Genomic DNA, 6,000 nt, shown 5'->3' with positions numbered 1-6,000 from the left:
CAGAATAGTATTCAGGAACAATCTTCTAGGTGGTATGGTACTTGAATTACATGTGGGTTTGGTTGTGGAAGTAGCTCAGAAAAACTCTTGTTATTCACAATCCAAATGAACAGAAAGGAACATAAACTCTGGCAAAAAAAAAATGCAAGGAGATAATAAGGGATACAAAAAGAGAATTTGAGGAGCATATAGGTAGAAATGTCAAAGGGGATAACAAAAATGTATTTAAATATATCAGAAGCAGAAAACCTGCCAGGGAGATAGTTGGTTCCTTAGACGATAAGGGTATGAAAGGGATTATTTAAGAATTTTATTTTTATTAAGTATAAAAAGAGAGAACAACAGAATGGTTACATCCCTGAGTTTTCAACTTCTCATATATGGAATATAACAGAATTTACACCAACTGAAATCCCTTCCGTCATAACACCTTTCCCCATTCTTTAGTCAAATTAAAGCAAGAACAGAAAATGTAAAAATGCAGAGAAAATACCAAGCTATCTATGTTATTCATAAAGAAAACACAGTTACATATCCGAATATACCTGTTTCCAACTTATTTTGTATTCTAAACTGGTAACACATAAAGTAAGAATAATCATAAAGCAAATCATCTGTTAAGCTTAATCCAGAATACATTTTCTGATATGGATTGTACTGCTGGAAAGAATACAAAATGATTTAAACCGGATTTCATTATTAATAAGAATCTAGTATGGGTTAGAGTTACAAAGCAATCTATGTTATTCATAAACTAAATTACATAACAAAGTAAACCTAGCTTCCGCATATTTGGATTCTAAATTAACCACACATAGTCACATATAAAGAAAACTTAATCATGAAGCAGGTCTTCTATTAATCTTAATCCAAAATATGTCATTTAAATGAATTATGCAGTTGGAAAAGGTACAGAATGATTCAAACCAGGTTTTGTTATTAATGGGAGTCTAACTTAGATTAAAATTTAAAAAAACTCTAAAGAAGCAGGAGAAGCAGGAGAAAGAGGAAAGGCTAATAATAGTAAGAAAAAAGAAAAAAGAAAAACATCATCTAAATAGAATGGGGCTATCCCCTCTAATGTTATATGGTGTTTACTATAACTTAACCTGTCTCCTCATAAACAAAACTTTATCTTTTATATGTTTTTCTGATTGGACCCGATTCAAAATTTTAAGCTTCCTTTTGCAGTATATAATTCAATAATCTAATGATCTGGATATTATATCTAGGCCTTCTAATTGATATTAGTCTAAGATTTGTCAAATATTGTTGGTTATCCTTACAAAATCCTGGGCTTCTTCCAGCAGTGTACTGTACCTAATAATCTTAGTCTTGTATTGGGTATAATTGGTCTTAATCCAAGGTTAATCAGATACTATTAAAAGAAAAACCTGCATTTATACATTATTTTGAATCCAAGAGCATATATATTTGCATTCTTCTGTAATCCAGAGAGGGTTCCTGCCAATAAGACACCGCCCATCTGTGCTTGATTCATTTTGCCAAAAATATAGGAGTAGTTAGAAACATTAGCACTCGATATGTCTTCTTAATCTGTGGGTCTGGTTTCCAATTGATGCCAAATTCCAAGAGAGAAAAGCTTTACATAAGAAAAGTTTCTTCTACAGAAACGGAACAGGAGCTTACGTCAAAAATTTCTGTAATGTCAGAAAAGCCTGCTGAGTCAAATCCTGAAAGCTGTGGAGGGCCATATGGCGGGCTTCCCTCCACTTCACAAGTCTTCAAAGTATTCTGAGCTCAAGCTTCTATAGACTCCATCGATTGTTCGTGCAACTGGCCAACTGATTCTTGTGTACTCTTCCTGAATGTCGGTTCCACCTGGTTAGTCTTCTGGCATTGTTCACTTGATTTACCTTCAGGCACCTCACATCTAACTGAATGTAAATGTTTGCAAAAAGTCCAGCTTCGTGCCAATTCGAGATAAAACTGTGGTAACTTCTGCAATAATAACTTCTTGAAATTTCAGTATCTCATCATGTGGATTAGGTCCCATCCCTTCGAGTCCATTTAAGGAATCTTTCCCCTTGAATTTGAGAGCATTACTAAAATTGACAGATGTATTCATTATGCAAGTATTCATTATGCAAGTATTTCTTGTTGAAAAGTATTTCTTCATAAACAAACAAGTTTCAATGGAAAAGCTATTTCCCTAGGGATATTATTAAGTAAGGCTTTCAAAGAAAAGTCCCTATTTTAACATGATTATTAAATTGCTATTTAATTCTTTGGGAATACCCGGTCAATTTATATATTTGTAATGGATTATATGATCTTTATTTCTGAACAAATTTCCCTAAACTAAAGAGATACAAAAATAGCTATTATTACTTCGGGAATCTAGAGATTAGAGTCTATGTTAGTAACAATTATTTCACTATAAATGCCAACAGCCAATAAAGCAAATTAAAAAGAAAAGAAAAAAGTAAATATAAGAAGTATTATAAAGTTCTTCAAGGACGAATCCATACTGAAATTTCTATTAATTGCCAGTCATTGAAACAAAACTAACAACAGATTCTACATGAATTACATGAAAGGGATTATTAAGGAGGATAAATAGATTGCAGAGAAGCTGAATAAGTTCTTTGCATCTGTCTTCACGGCGGAGGATACTGACCATATAACTGCTCTGGACCTGAGCTTCTCAGGCTTGGAGGCTGAAGAACTGGACCAATTTGAGGTGAGAGAGGATGTTCTAAGCTATCTTGATACCTGGGCTTCCAAAAAGCTTTTAATAAAGTTTCCCATCAATTATTCTTGAGTAAACTTAGCAGTTATGGGATAAGGGGACAGGTTCATGTGTGGATTGGTTGAAAGACAGGAAACTAGAGGGTAGGAATAAATGGACAGTTTTCACAATGGAAGAAAGAAAGAAATGGGATCCCCCAGGGAGCTGTACTGGGACCAGTGCTCTTTAATTTGTTCATAAATACTCTAGAAGTTGGTGTAAGCAGCGAAGTGGACAAATTTGCAGATGACACTAAACTATTTAGGGTAGTGAAGTCCAAAACAGATTATGAGGAGCTCCAAAAGGATCTCTCCAAACTAGGTGAGTGGGTAACAAAATGGCCAATATAGTTCAATGTAAGCAAGTAAAGAGATGCATATTGGGGCAACTCCCCCCCCCACTTCACATATACTCTGATGGGGTTTGAGCTGTCAGTTAATGAACAGGAGAGAGACTTTGGGGTGATAGTGAACACTCATTGAAAGTGTTGACTCAGCGTGCAGCATCTGTGAAAAAGGCAAATTCCATGCTAGAGATCATTAGTAAGGGGAATTAAAATTAAAATGCTAGTATTATAATGGCACATTATACAAATCTATGGTGTGGCGTACAGTTCTAGTCACCATATCTGAAGGACATTGCAGAACTGGAAACCAAGATGATCAGGGACCTAGAGCACCTTCTTTATGAGGTGAGGCTATAACATCTAGAGCTTTTTAGTTTAGAAAAAAAGTGACTATGGGGAAACATGATAGAGTTCTATAAAATAATGCAGAGAGTAGAGAGAATGGACAGAGAGAAATTTAATGCATGGAGTAAAAAGAGTGGACAGAGAGAAATTTTTCTGCCTCTTTCACAACACTGGAAATGGGTCATCCCATGAAACTGAAGGCCAGGAAATTTAGCACCTACAAAAGGAAATACTTCTTCACACAGTTCATAATTAACTTATGGAATTCTCTGCCACAGGATGTGGTTATGGCCACTAGCTTGGATGGCTTTAAAAGGGGCATGGACAAATTCATGGAGGAAAGGTCTATCAATGGGTACTAGTCTGGGGGCTATAGGCCACCTCCAGCCTCAGAGGCAAGATGCCTCTGAATATCAGTTGCAGGAGAGCAACAGCAGGAGAAAGGGCATGCCCTCACCTCTTGCCTGCGGGCTTCTTAGAGGCATCTGGTGAGCCATTGTGGGAAACAGGATGCTGGACTAGATAGGCCTTGGGCCTGATCCAGCAGGGTTGTTCTTATGTCCTTATATTCTTATCCCAGGAAGCTGGATAGCTATTATCCAGGAAGCTGCAGACAATCATGGCTCCTTCCTCAGTCCATGACCCCAAGTATCCACACATTTCTCCTTCAACCTATCTGGAATCGAAAGGATCACACACAACCTTTCATATGCACATTGGTTCTATTCAGGCCCTCACTTCCCACTTCAGTCCTTTGTGTTCCCCCAAAACACTTGGGCTTGTGGGGAACTCTCTGCAGTGGCATCGGATACAGCCAAAGAGGCTGCAGCAGGAAGAGCCAACCAACACAAGTCTCATGTGTGTGCAGAAGTACTTTCGGAGTCTCATGCGCAGAGCTCTTTGGAGCCTACCCTTTGGAGCCTACCCATGAGGATAAATAACAGGTGAACCTAGTTTAACATGGCTGCCTCATGAAGTGGGAACTATATTCTAAGGGGATTGTTAGAGAAGTAGTTAAAAGGTCTGACTCTTATCCTCATTTTTGACCAGGTCTCCTTGTTAGAGATATGTAATAAAGCGTATTGTTGGTAGCAACTGTGCAGAACATGCATACCAGAAGAACACTTGGCAATGAGGAGGGACCACAGCTCAGTGGCAGACATGCATAAGGTCTAGGCCCAGTCCCCAGAATCTTCAGTTAAAAGGATCTTGGGTGGCAAGATTAGGAGGAACAAATTCTGCCTAAGACCTCGGAGAGGCTGTTGCCAGCCAGAATGGACAACACTCAGCTAAGTGGACTAATGGTCTGACTTTGTATAATACAGCTCTGCCTCAAAACAGAATACTCCATTAAGAAAGGACCAATACAAAAACCTAAGGCTGAATTTATTTCATAGGAAACATAGGAAGCTGCCATATACTGAGTCAGACCATTGGTCTATCTAGCTCAGTAATGTCTTCACAGACTGGCAGCAGCTTCTCCAAGGTTGCAGACAGGAGTCTCTCTCAGCCCTATCTTGGAGATGCCAGGGAGGGAACTTGGAGCCTTCTGCTCTTCCCAGAGCGGCTCCATCCCCTGAGGGGAATATCTTACAGTGCTCATACTTCTAGTCTCCCATTCATATACAACCAGGGAGGACTCTGCTTAGCTAAGGGGACAAGTGACGCTTGCTACCACGAGACCAGCTCTCCTCTCCTTGCTTCCACAAGACCAGCTCTCCTCCTCGTTATTCTTTTCATAAAGGATCGGTATAGATCTGTACCATAGTATAACTCCACTGAAAGAAATTTGCTCTGGTTGTTGGTGATAGTGATGGATTAAAAAGAGAATCTACCACTTTAGAGTAAAATAATCAGGGACTGGATACATATTCAGCATCCTTCAACTTTAGCTGCTTTACTGTGTATGTCCATATGTTTGGATATTGTTATGCTACTGCATTACTGTAGTTCTGAGTGTTTAATTTGAGTTCGTTTGAATAAATTCAGATGCCAGTCTTCTAGTTTTTACTTCTGTGAGAAACTGGGGTGGGGGGAGAGAAGGGTCTTCAGATGACTAATCAAACCAGTCCGGTTTTGAGAAGTATCTGTTTAACATACATTTTTCCAAACTCCAGCTAGGCATTTATTGAGCATTTTGAGCTTTGTGGAGAAGGAAGCAGCAACATATGATGAAGTATTATTCTAAAGTGGCATCTGTTTTGAAAGCTGTTTTAATAAAAGGCAGGAATCCACACAATTTATTCAGGACTGCAGGGTAGATTTTTTAGCAGCAAATCTGACCATCCAAAATCCTCAATAACATGGTATTTCCTTTGCTTGACATCGCTGAAAGCAATTTATTCTGCTTCTTACAAGTCCTGGACTTCAGAAACTGTTCATTTGGATTTCCTGAGGGCGTATATGGATACCAAACACACAATTAATTAAGATGCTCTGAAAGCATCTAGAAGCAAATGGGGAAATGGTGTCTGTAAAACGATTCCATGGCTCCCCAGTTCAGCAAAGGGCAAGTCAGGGTAACGGATTTCTACACGGGATCATACGAATGCAGGGA

The sequence above is a fragment of the Hemicordylus capensis genome, chromosome 6 (genome assembly GCF_027244095.1).
Source record: "Hemicordylus capensis ecotype Gifberg chromosome 6, rHemCap1.1.pri, whole genome shotgun sequence".
Classification (NCBI taxonomy): domain Eukaryota; kingdom Metazoa; phylum Chordata; class Lepidosauria; order Squamata; family Cordylidae; genus Hemicordylus; species Hemicordylus capensis.
This window is presented reverse-complemented; position numbering follows the sequence as displayed.